An 11972-nucleotide genomic window follows, 5' to 3' on the forward strand; every position below is an offset into this window, starting at 1 on the left:
TTTGGGCATATTTATGCCTAAGTAATTTTGATCATTGATGACAGTACCTTAATGGACTAATCGTGTGCATTGAGCATTTCAGATAACACATGACAAAGGCACAAGACGATTCGGCACCCTCCGTGGAATATAAGCACGGTGTCTTCTACGATTCTCTTTGATGGTTTTTGAGTCGTAGGAACGCTGTACTATTAAGAGGGGATCCGTATTGGGATGGTTTGGGTGGAATCAATCTTGCACGCACACACTTTCTCTCCATCCCCTTTCCCCGGCAACTTTGGATCTTTTCCCATCTTCGGTATTTCTCCTCTTGCAAGAAGGTCACCTAGCGGTAGTACCGCTAGAGATGGCGGTAGTACCGCTGGCCCAGCAGTAGTACCGCCCCTAGTCAGCGGTAGTACCGCTCCAGGACTTTAGTACCGTCATCCTTGCGGCTGTACTACATCGGACTTTTTGCGAACACTTTCTTGGCGGTGGTTGGCCCGGTAGTATCTTTGCGCTACCATGGGCTCAGCGGTAGTACCGTTGCAGCCAGCGGTAGTACCGCTCGAGGGTCAGCGGTAGTACCGCTAGAGTGCCTGCGGTAGTACCGCTGCAGCCAGCAGTAGTACCGCTGGGCTCGTGCTATGTGTGGGAAAACGGTTGGATTCCCCCCCACACTATATAAAGGGTTCTTCTTGCTCAAGAACCCTACCTTTGACCCTCCCAAGTTACATTGTTGCTCCCTAAGCTCAAAAGTGCCCGATCTCTCTCCCTAGCCAATCAAACTTGTTGATTTCCTAGGGATTGGTTGATAAGGCCTAGATCTACACTTCCACCAAGAGAAAATTGATTCCCCCACTAATCCCTTGCGGATCTTGTTACTCTTGGTTGTTTGAGCACCCTAGACGGTTGAGGTCACCTCGGAGCCACATTCCATTGTGGTGAAGCTCTGTGATCTTGTTGGGAGCCTCCAAGCTTTGTGTGGAGTTTGCCCCAACCTTGTTTGTAAAGGTTCGGTCGCCGCCTTCAAGAGCACCTATAGTGGAATCACGGCACCTTGCATTGTGTGAGGGTGTGAGGAGAATATGGTGGCCCTAGTGGCTTATTGGGGAGCATTGTGCCTCCACACCGCTCCAACGGAGACGTACTTCCTGTCAAAGGGAAGGAACTTCGGTAACACATCCTCGTCTTCATTGGTTCCACTTGCGGTTATCTCTAATCTTTACATTGTGTATGTTTTTGTTGTAGACTATTTCTTACTTGCCTTAATGATTTTAGTTGGTAGCATCATATAGGTTCATCACCTAGTTGTCATTTTAGAGCACCTTTATGTTGCTAACCCTAACTTGTTAAGAATTATTAAAAAGTGGTCGTTTCCTATTCACCCCCCTCTAGTCAACCATATCGATCCTTTCAATTGGTATCAGAGCCATGTCTCATTATTAAGGGTTTCACCACCCGAAGAGTATGGAGGATGATGAGGGAGGACCCCATGGGCAACCCGAGGCCATGGGCTTGACTTCGGTCACAAGGGACGACTTGAATGTGGCTATGGCCCACCTCAAGACGTCCTTGACGAACAAAGTCAAGACCATGCTTAAAGACTTAATTGAGGGAATTAAAAGTTCTCCCGAATCAGCGTTGGTGGTTAAACCCGCCATCACTGATTCGGAGGCCAATTCCTCTGGGGAAGCAGCTAAAGGTATGCGACCTTCTTCGCCTCTAGAAAATAATGGGACTGGAACCTATGTCTCAGTTCCACCTCCCATGGTCTATGGAGGACCAGTTCCTACACCGCGCCTCAACCCTGTTGGTCCTCCTCCTAAGCTTGTTAAGGGTGATTTTGCTAAGTGGGTGTTTTCTATTAAGTCTCATTTGAATCACAACTCAACAAATTTATGGAGAATCATCGAGCAAGGCTACTATCCTCATGACCCAAGAAACCTCACTCCAAGAGAAGAAGCAGACAATCAATATAATAACTCCGCATTGTTTATTCTCCAGTCCGCGGTACCTCCTGAAGATCTTCCTCACTTGCACCCCTTCACTCTGGCTAAGGACTGTTGGGAGCACATTATGGTGTTGTACAAGGGAAGCTCAAGCATTCAACTGTCCAACTACGAAGTGGTGCTTGATAAGGCCGATGATTTTGTGATGAAGAAAGATGAGGACCCTCGTGATCTCAATCGAAGGGTGACTGCTATTGTTGTTTCTCTCAAGGATCATGGGAGCAAGGATGTGGATGACACATGGATCAAGCGCAAGTTTCTCAAGGCCATCACGCCATTCAACAAAGGCATGTCATCAGTCATTCTCCAACGACCATATTTCCACTCCTTGTCTTCCAGTGAGGTGTTGGATGAATTCATTGTAATGTCAATCATGAACGAGACTGCTGACAATGCACTTGCTCGCGTTCGGTCAAAGACAGCTTCACCCAACCTTGCTTTAAAGGCAAAGGTGTTGGGGAACGTCGCATGGGAAACAAAAAATTTCCTACGCGCACGAAGACCTATCATGGTGATGTCCATCTACGAGAGGGGATTTCCGATCTACGTACCCTTGTAGATCGCACAACAGAAGCATTAAGAAACGCGGTTGATGTAGTGGAACGTCCTCACGTCCCTCGATCCGCCCCGCGAACCGTCCCACGAACCGTCCCGCGATCCGTCCCACGATCCGCTCCGATCTAGTGCCAAACGGACGACACCTCCGCGTTCAGCACACGTACAGCTCGACGATGATCTCGGCCTTCTTGATCCAGCAAGAGAGACGGAGAGGTAGATGAGTTCTCCGGCAGCGTGACGGCACTCCGGAGGTTGGTGGTGATCTAATCTCAGCAGGGCTCCGCCCAAGCTCCGCAGAAACGCGATCTAGAGGTAAAACCGTGGAGGTATGCGGTCGGGCTGCCGTGGCAAAGTTGTCTCAAATCAGCCCTAATACCTCAGTATATATAGGAGGGAGGGAGGGGAGGAGGCAGCCTCAAAACCTAAAGGTTTGGCCGAAATTGGAGGTGGAGGAGTCCTACTCCAATTCTACTTGGAGTAGGATTCCACCTTCCCACTTGGAAACTCTTTCCACCTTGTGTTTTTTCCTTCTCAAACCTTATGGGCCTTAGTGGGAACTTATTCCAGCCCACTAGGGGCTGGTTTATCTCTTCCCATAGCCCATGAGACCCCTTGGGGCATGACACCCCTCCTCATGGTCCCCGACACCCCTCCCGGCACTCCCAATACACTACCGATGAGCCCGAAACTTTTCCGGTAATGCACGAAAACCTTCCGGTAACCAAATGAGGTCATCCTATATATCAATCTTCGTTTCCGGACCATTCTGGAAACGCTCGTGACGTCCGTGATCTCATCCGGGACTCCGAACAACATTCGGTAACCAACCGTATAACTCAAATACGCATAAAACAACGTTGAACCTTAAGTGTGCAGACCCTGCGGGCTCGAGAACTATGTAGACATGACCCGAGTGACTCCTCGGTCAATATCCAATAGCGGGACCTGGATGCCCATATTGGATCCTACATATTCTACGAAGATCTTATCGTTTGAACCTCAGTGCCAAGGATTCATATAATCCCGTATGTCATTCCCTTTGTCCTTCGGTATGTTACTTGCCCGAGATTCGATCGTCAGTATCCGCATACCTATTTCAATCTCGTTTACCGGCAAGTCTGTTTACTCGTTCCGTAATACAAGATCTCGCAACTTACACTAAGTCACATTGCTTGCAAGGCTTGTGTGTGATGTTGTATTACCGAGTGGGCCCCGAGATACCTCTCCGTCATACGGAGTGAAAAATCCCAGTCTTGATCCATACAAACTCAACGAACACCTTCGGAGATACCTGTAGAGCATCTTTATAGTCACCCAGTTACGTTGCGACGTTTGATACACACAAAGCATTCCTCCGGTGTCAGTGAGTTATATGATCTCATGGTCATAGGAACAAATACTTGACACGCAGAAAACGGTAGCAACAAAATGACACGATCAACATGCTACGTCTATTAGTTTGGGTCTAGTCCATCACATGATTCTCCTAATGATGTGATCCCGTTATCAACTAACAACACTTGCCTATGGCCAGGAAACCTTGACCATCTTTGATCAACGAGCTAGTCAACTGGAGGCTTACTAGGGACAGTGTTTTGTCTTGTATCCACACAAGTATTGTGTTTCCAATCAATACAATTATAGCATGGATAATAAACGATTATCATGAACAAAGAAATATAATAATAACTAATTATTATTGCCTCTAGGGCATATTTCCAACAGTCTCCCACTTGCACTAGAGTCAGTAATCTAGTGCACATCACCATGTGATTTCAACGAATCCAACACCCATATAGTTCTGGGGTCTGATCACGTCTTGCTCGTGAGAGAGGTTTTAGTCAACGGTTCTGAAACTTTCAGATCCGTGCGTTCTTTACAAATCTTTATGTCATCTTATAGATGCTGCTACTACGTGCTATTCGGAAATGCTCCAAATATCTACGCTACTATACGAATCAGTTTCACTACTCATAGTTATTCGGATTAGTATCAAAGCTTGCATTGACGTAACCCTTTACGACGAACTCTTTAACCACCTCCATAATCGAGAAAAATTCCTTAGTCTATTTAGTTAATAAGGATAACTTTGACCGCTGATCAGTGATTCAATCCTGGATCACTCTGTGTACCTCTTAACAGACTTGCTGCTAGGCACACATCAGGTGCGGTACTCAGCATGGCATACTTTAGAGTCTACGGCTAAGGCATAGAAGACGACCTTCGTCTATTCTCTTTATTCTGCCGTGGTCGGGTTTTGAGTCTTACTCAAATTCACACCTCACAATGCAACCAAGAACTCCTTCTTTGCTGATCTATTTTGAACTCCTTCAAAAACTTGTCAAGGCATGCATCTTGTTGAAACTTCTATTAAGCGCTTTCGATCTATCTCCATAGATCTTTGATGCTCAATGTTCAAGTAGCGCAATCGAGGTATTCCTTTGGAAAACTCCTTTCAAACAACCTTTTATGCTTCACAGAAATTCTACATTACTTCTGATCAACAATATGTCAACCACATATACTTATCAGAAATTCTATAGTGCTCCCACTCACTTGTTTGGAAATACAAGTTTCTCATAAACCTTGTACAAACCCAAAATCTTTGATCATCTCATCAAAGTGTATATTCCAACTCCGAGATGCTTGCACCAGTCCATTGAAGGATCGCTGGAGCTTACATACTTGTTAGTATCTTTAGGATCGACAAAACCTTCTGGTTGTATCACATACAATGTTTGCTCAAGGAAACCTTCGAGGAAACAATGTTTTGACATCCTATGTGCAATATTTCAAAAATAATGCAACAACTACTAACATAATTCTAACAGACTTTTAGCATCGCTACGAGTGAGAAAGTCTCACCATAGTCAACTGTTTGATCATGTCGGAAACATCTTTGCGACAAGTCGAGCTTTTCTTAATAGTGACTTATCACCATCGTCGTCTGTCTTCCTTTTAAAGATCCATCTTTACTCAATAGTCCTACGATCATCAAGTAGTTCTTCCAAAGTCTACACTTTGTTTTCATACATGGATCCTCTCTCAGATTTCATGGCCTCCACCATTTGTCGGAATCCGGGCCCACCATCGCTTCTCCACAGCTCGTAGGTTCATTATTGTTCAACAACATGACCTCCAAGACAGGGTTACCATACCACTCTGTAGTAGTACGCGACCTTGTCGAACTACGAGGTTTGTAGTAACTTGATCCGAAGCTCAATGATCACCATCATCAGCTTCCACTTCAATTGGTGTACGCGCCACAGGAACAACTTCTTGTGCCCTGCTACACACTAGTCGAAGTGATGGTTCAATAACCTCATCAAGTTCTATCACCCTCCCACTCAATTCTTTCGAGAGAAACCTTTCCTCGAGAAAGGATCCGTTTCTAGAAACAAACACTTTGCTTTCGGATCTGAGATAGGAGATGTACCCAACTGTTTTGGATATCCTATGAAGATGCATTTATCCGCTTTGGGTTCGAGCTTATCAGACTGAAACTTTTTCACATAAGTGTCGAAGCCCCAAACTTCAAGAAACGACAGTTTAGATTTCTCTAAACATCAGTCTATACTGTGTCATCTCAACTGAAATACGCGGTGCCCTATTTAAAGTGAAAGCGGTTGTCTCTAATGCATAACCCATAAACGATAGTGGTCATTCGATAAGAGACATCATCGCATGCACCATACCGAATAATGTGTGGCTATGACGTTCAGACACATCATCACACTATGATGTTCCAGGTGGCATGAACTGCGAAACAATTTCCACATTGTCTTAACTGCGTACCAAAACTCGTAACTCAGATATTCATTTCTATGATCATATCGTAGACAGTTTATCCTCTTGTTACGACGAACTTCACTCCGAAACAGAATTGAACTTTTCAATATTTCAGACTTGTGATTCATTAAGTAAATACTCTTGTATCTACTTAAATCGTCATTGAAGTAAGAACATAATGATATCCACAGCGTGCCTCAGCACCCATTGGACTACATACATCAAAATGTATCACTTCCAACAAGTTACTATCTTGTTTCATCTCAATGAAAACAAGGCCTTGCTCATGTGGTATGATTTGCATGTCACTAGTGGTTCAAAATCAAGTGAGTATAAAGATCCATCAGCATGGAGCCTCTTCATGCAATTTATACTAACATGACTCAAGCGGCAGTGCCACAAGTAAGTGGTACTATCATCATTACCTCGTATCTTTTGGCACCAATATCATGGACATGTGTAACACTACGATCGAGATTCGCTAAACCATTGAAGGTGATTATTCAAGCAAATAGAGTAACCATTATTCTCTTTAAATGAATAATCGTATTGCAATAGACACGATCCATTCATGTTCATGCTTAACGCAAGCACCAAATAACAATTATTTAGGTTTAACACCAATCCCGATGGCAGAGGGAGTGTGCGACGTTTGATCATATCAACCTTGGAAACACTTCCAACACGTATCGTCACCTCGCCTTTAGCTAGTCTCCGTTTATGTCGTAGCTTTCATTTCGTGTTACTAATCACTTAGCAACCGAACCGGTATCCAATACCCTCGTGCTACTAGGAGTACTAGTAAAGTACACATCAATATCATGTATATCAAATATACTTGTTTCGACTTTTGCCAGCCTTCTTTATCTACCAAGTATCTAGAGTTGCTCCGCCTTAGTGATCGTTCCCCTCACAACAGAAGCACTTAGTCCCAGGCTTGGGTTTAATCTGGGGTCTCTTCATTAGTGCAGCAACTGCTTTGCTGTTTCACGAAGTATCCCTTCTAGCCCTTGCCTTTCTCGAAACTTAGTAGTTTTACTAACCATCAACTATTGATGCTCCTTCTTGATTTCTACTTTCGCAGTGTCAAACATCGCGAAATGCTCAAGGATCATTGTATCTATCCTTGATATGTTATAGTTCATCATGAAGCTCTCACAGCTTGGTGGCAGTGACTTTGGAGAACCATCACTATCTCATCTGGAAGATTAACTCCCACTTGATTCAAGCGATTGTCATACTCAGACAATCTGAGCACACGCTCAATGATTGAGTTTTTCTCCTTTACTTCATGGACAAAGAATCTTGTCGGAGGTCTCATACCTCTTAACAAGGGCACAAGCATGAAATCACAATTTCATCTCTTTAGAACATCACTCATGTTCCGTGACATTTCAAAACGTCTTCGGCGCCACGCTTCTAAGCCATTAAGTATTTTGTACTGAACTATCGTGTAGTCATCAGAAACATGTATGTCGGATGTTCACAACATCTACAGACGACGCTTCAGGTGCAGCACACCGAGTGGTGTATTAAGGACATAAGCCTTCTGCGCAGCAACAAGGACAATCCTCGGTTTTACAGACTCAGTCTGCAAAGTTTGCTACTATCAACTTTCAACTAAATTTTCTCTAGGAACGTATAAAAACAGTAGAGCTATAGCGCAAGCTACATCGCAATTCGCAAAGACCATTAGACTATGTTCATGATAATTAGTTCAATTAATCATATTACTTAAGAACTCCCACTCAAAAAGTACATCTCTCTAGTCATTTGAGTGGTACATGATCCAAATCCACTATCTCAAGTCCGATCATCACGTGAGTCGAGAATAGTTTCGGTGGTAAGCATCTCTATGCTAATCATATCAACTATACGATTCATGCTCGACCTTTCGGTCTCATGTGTTCCGAGTCCATGTATGCACATGCTTGGCTCATCAAGCGTAACCCAAGTGTTCCGCGTATGCAACTGTTTTGCACCCGTTGTATGTGAACGTTGAGTCTATCACACCCGATCATCACGTGGTGTCTCGAAACGAAGAACTGTCGCAACGGTGCACAGTCGGAGAGAACACAATTTCGTCTTGAAATTTTAGTGAGAGATCACCTCATAATGCTACCATCGTTCTAAGCAAGATAAGGTGCATAAAGGATTAACATCACATGCAATTCATAAGTGACATGATATGGCCATCATCATGTGCTTCTTGATCTCCATCACCAAAGCACCGGCACGATCTTCTTGTCACCGGCGTCACACCATGATCTCCATAATCGTGATCTCCATCAACGTGTCGCCATCGGGGTTGTCGTGCTACTCATGCTATTACTACTAAAGCTACGTCCTAGCAATATAGTAAACGCATCTGCAAGCACAAACGTTAGTTTAAAGACAACCCTATGGCTCCTGCCGGTTGCCGTACCATCGACGTGCAAGTCGATATTAACTATTACAACATGATCATCTCATACATCCAATATATCACATCACATCGTTGGCCATATCACATCACAAGCATACCCTGCAAAAACAAGTTAGACGTCCTCTAATTGTTGTTGCATATTTTATGTGGTGACCATGGGTATCTAGTAGGATCGCATCTTACTTACGCAAACACCACAACGGAGATATATGAATTGCTATTTAACCTCATCCAAGGACCTCCTCGGTCAAATCCGATTCAACTAAAGTTGGAGAAACCAACGCTCGCCGGTCATCTTTGAGCAACGGAGTTACTCGTAGCAATGAAACCAGTCTCTCGTAAGCGTATGAGTAATGTCGGTCCGAGCCGCTTCGATCCAACAATACTGCGGAATCAAGAAAATAATAAGGAGGGCAGAAAAACGCACATCACCGCCCACAAAAACTTTTGTGTTCTACTCGAGATTACATCTACGCATGAACCTAGCTCATGATGCCACTGTTGGCGAACGTCGCATGGGAAACAAAAAATTTCCTACGCGCACGAAGACCTATCATGGTGATGTCCATCTATGAGAGGGGGTTTCCGATCTACGTACCCTTGTAGATCGCACAGCAGAAGCGTTAAGAAACTCGGTTGATGTAGTGGAACATCCTCACGTCCCTCGATCCGCCCCGCGAACCGTCCCGCGATCCGTCCCATGATCCGCTCCGATCTAGTGCCGAACGGACGACACCTCCGCGTTCAGCACACGTACAGCTCGACGATGATCTCGGCCTTCTTGATCCAACAAGAGAGACGGATAGGTAGATGAGTTCTCCGGCAGCGTGATGGCGCTCCGGAGGTTGGTGGTGATCTAATCTCAGCAGGGCTCCGCCCGAGCTCCGCAGAAACGCGATCTAGAGGTAAAACCGTGGAGGTATGTGGTCGGGCTGCCGTGGCAAAGTTGTCTCAAATCAGCCCTAATACCTCAGTATATATAGGAGGGAGGGAGGGGAGGAGGCAGCCTCAAAACCTAAAGGTTTGGCCGAAATTGGAGGTGGAGGAGTCCTACTCCAATCCTACTTGGAGTAGGATTCCACCTTCCCACTTGGAAACTCTTTCCACCTTGTGTTTTTTCCTTCTCAAACCTTATGGGCCTTAGTGCGAACTTATTCCAGCCCACTAGGGGCTGGTTTATCTCTTCCCATAGCCCATGAGACCCCTTGGGGCGTGACACCCCTCCTGATGGTCCCCGACACCCCTCCCGGCACTCCCAGTACAATACCGATGAGCCCGAAACTTTTCCGCTAATGCACGAAAACCTTCCGGTAACCAAATGAGGTCATCCTATATATCAATCTTCGTTTCCGGACCATTCCGGAAACGCTCGTGACGTCCGTGATCTCATCCGGGACTCCGAACAACATTCGGTAACCAACCGTATAACTCAAATACGCATAAAACAACGTTGAACCTTAAGTGTGCAGACCCTGCGGGCTCGAGAACTATGTAGACATGACCCGAGTGACTCCTCGGTCAATATCCAATAGCGGGACCTGGATGCCCATATTGGATCCTACATATTCTACGAAGATCTTATCGTTTGAACCTCAGTGCCAAGGATTCATATAATCCCGTATGTCATTCCCTTTGTCCTTCGGTATGTTACTTGCCCGAGATTCGATCGTCAGTATCCGCATACCTATTTCAATCTCGTTTACCGGCAAGTCTCTTTACTCGTTCCGTAATACAAGATCCCGCAACTTACACTAAGTCACATTGCTTGCAAGGCTTGTGTGTGATGTTGTATTACCGAGTGGGCCCCGAGATACCTCTCCGTCATACGGAGTGACAAATCCCAGTCTTGATCCATACAAACTCAATGAACACCTTCGGAGATACCTGTAGAGCATCTTTATAGTCACCCAGTTACGATGCGACGTTTGATACACACAAAGCATTCCTCCGATGTCAGTGAGTTATATGATCTCATGGTCATAGGAACAAATACTTGACACACAGAAAACAGTAGCAACAAAATGACACGATCAACATGCTACGTCTATTAGTTTGGGTCTAGTCCATCACATGATTCTCCTAATGATGTGATCCCGTTATCAACTAACAACACTTGCCTATGGCCAGGAAACCTTGACCATCTTTGATCAACGAGCTAGTCAACTAGAGGCTTACTAGGGACAGTGTTTTGTCTATGTATCCACACAAGTATTGTGTTTCCAATCAATACAATTATAGCATGGATAATAAACGATTATCATGAACAAAGAAATATAATAATAACTAATTATTATTGCCTCTAGGGCATATTTCCAACAAAAGGCTACTTCTGAAGAAGAAGAAGAGGATGAGGAAGAGGAGAGCTGCCCTGAAGACACTAAGTATGCTTATCACGAGCACATGGCTCTTGCGTCAAGGCAATTCTGGGGCAACAAGAGGAACTCAAGACCCAACTTCTCCAAGAACAACTCAAGTGGGTTCAAATCTAAGCAACTTGTGAGGACATGCTATAACTGCGATAATGTGAGTCACTTCATGGCAGAATGTCACTATGAGAAGAGGGAAGACAACGGGGGAAGCTCATTCGCAAAGACAAAACCAAGTCATTCCCAAACAAGAACAACTTTGTCAAGAAACCCCACCCAAAGGGTATGGTGGCACTTGAAGAGTACCCCTCCGATGATGATGACGATGACGATATGGTGGCAACTACGACTGTCGCCATTGCCACCCCTTCTCCCAAGAATGTGTCTCTCTTCAACGCCCCCAACGATAACCACATCGCCAAGTGCCTCATGGCCAAAGGTATCGATCAGGTAACACCCAACATTAAGACCAACATCACTACTGCTCCTTCATTGTCGAATTGTGTTGATGATAGTGATGTTGTGGAACTTAATGAGCATGATCTTGACAAATTTATGTGTACGATCAAAGGAGAACCCAAGAAGCACTTTGTTGCTCTTTTGGAACAACTGGGTGAGGCTAATGACCTCATCGAGTCTCATGAGGAGACCATCTCCGAGCTGCAAGGACATAGTCGTGACTATGCCGATGAGATTGCTAAATTATCTATTGTACTAGAAAAGGAGCTCACTCTTCGTTTGGCTCTTGAGGAGTCATACAATGATGACTACGCTAAGTTGCAAAAGGAACTAGATCATGCTATTGTTCTTACTCGTGTGCTTAAGTCTGAAAAGGCTACACTT

Source organism: Hordeum vulgare, chromosome 1H, assembly GCF_904849725.1.
Source record: "Hordeum vulgare subsp. vulgare chromosome 1H, MorexV3_pseudomolecules_assembly, whole genome shotgun sequence".
NCBI classification, from domain to species: Eukaryota; Viridiplantae; Streptophyta; class Magnoliopsida; order Poales; family Poaceae; genus Hordeum; species Hordeum vulgare.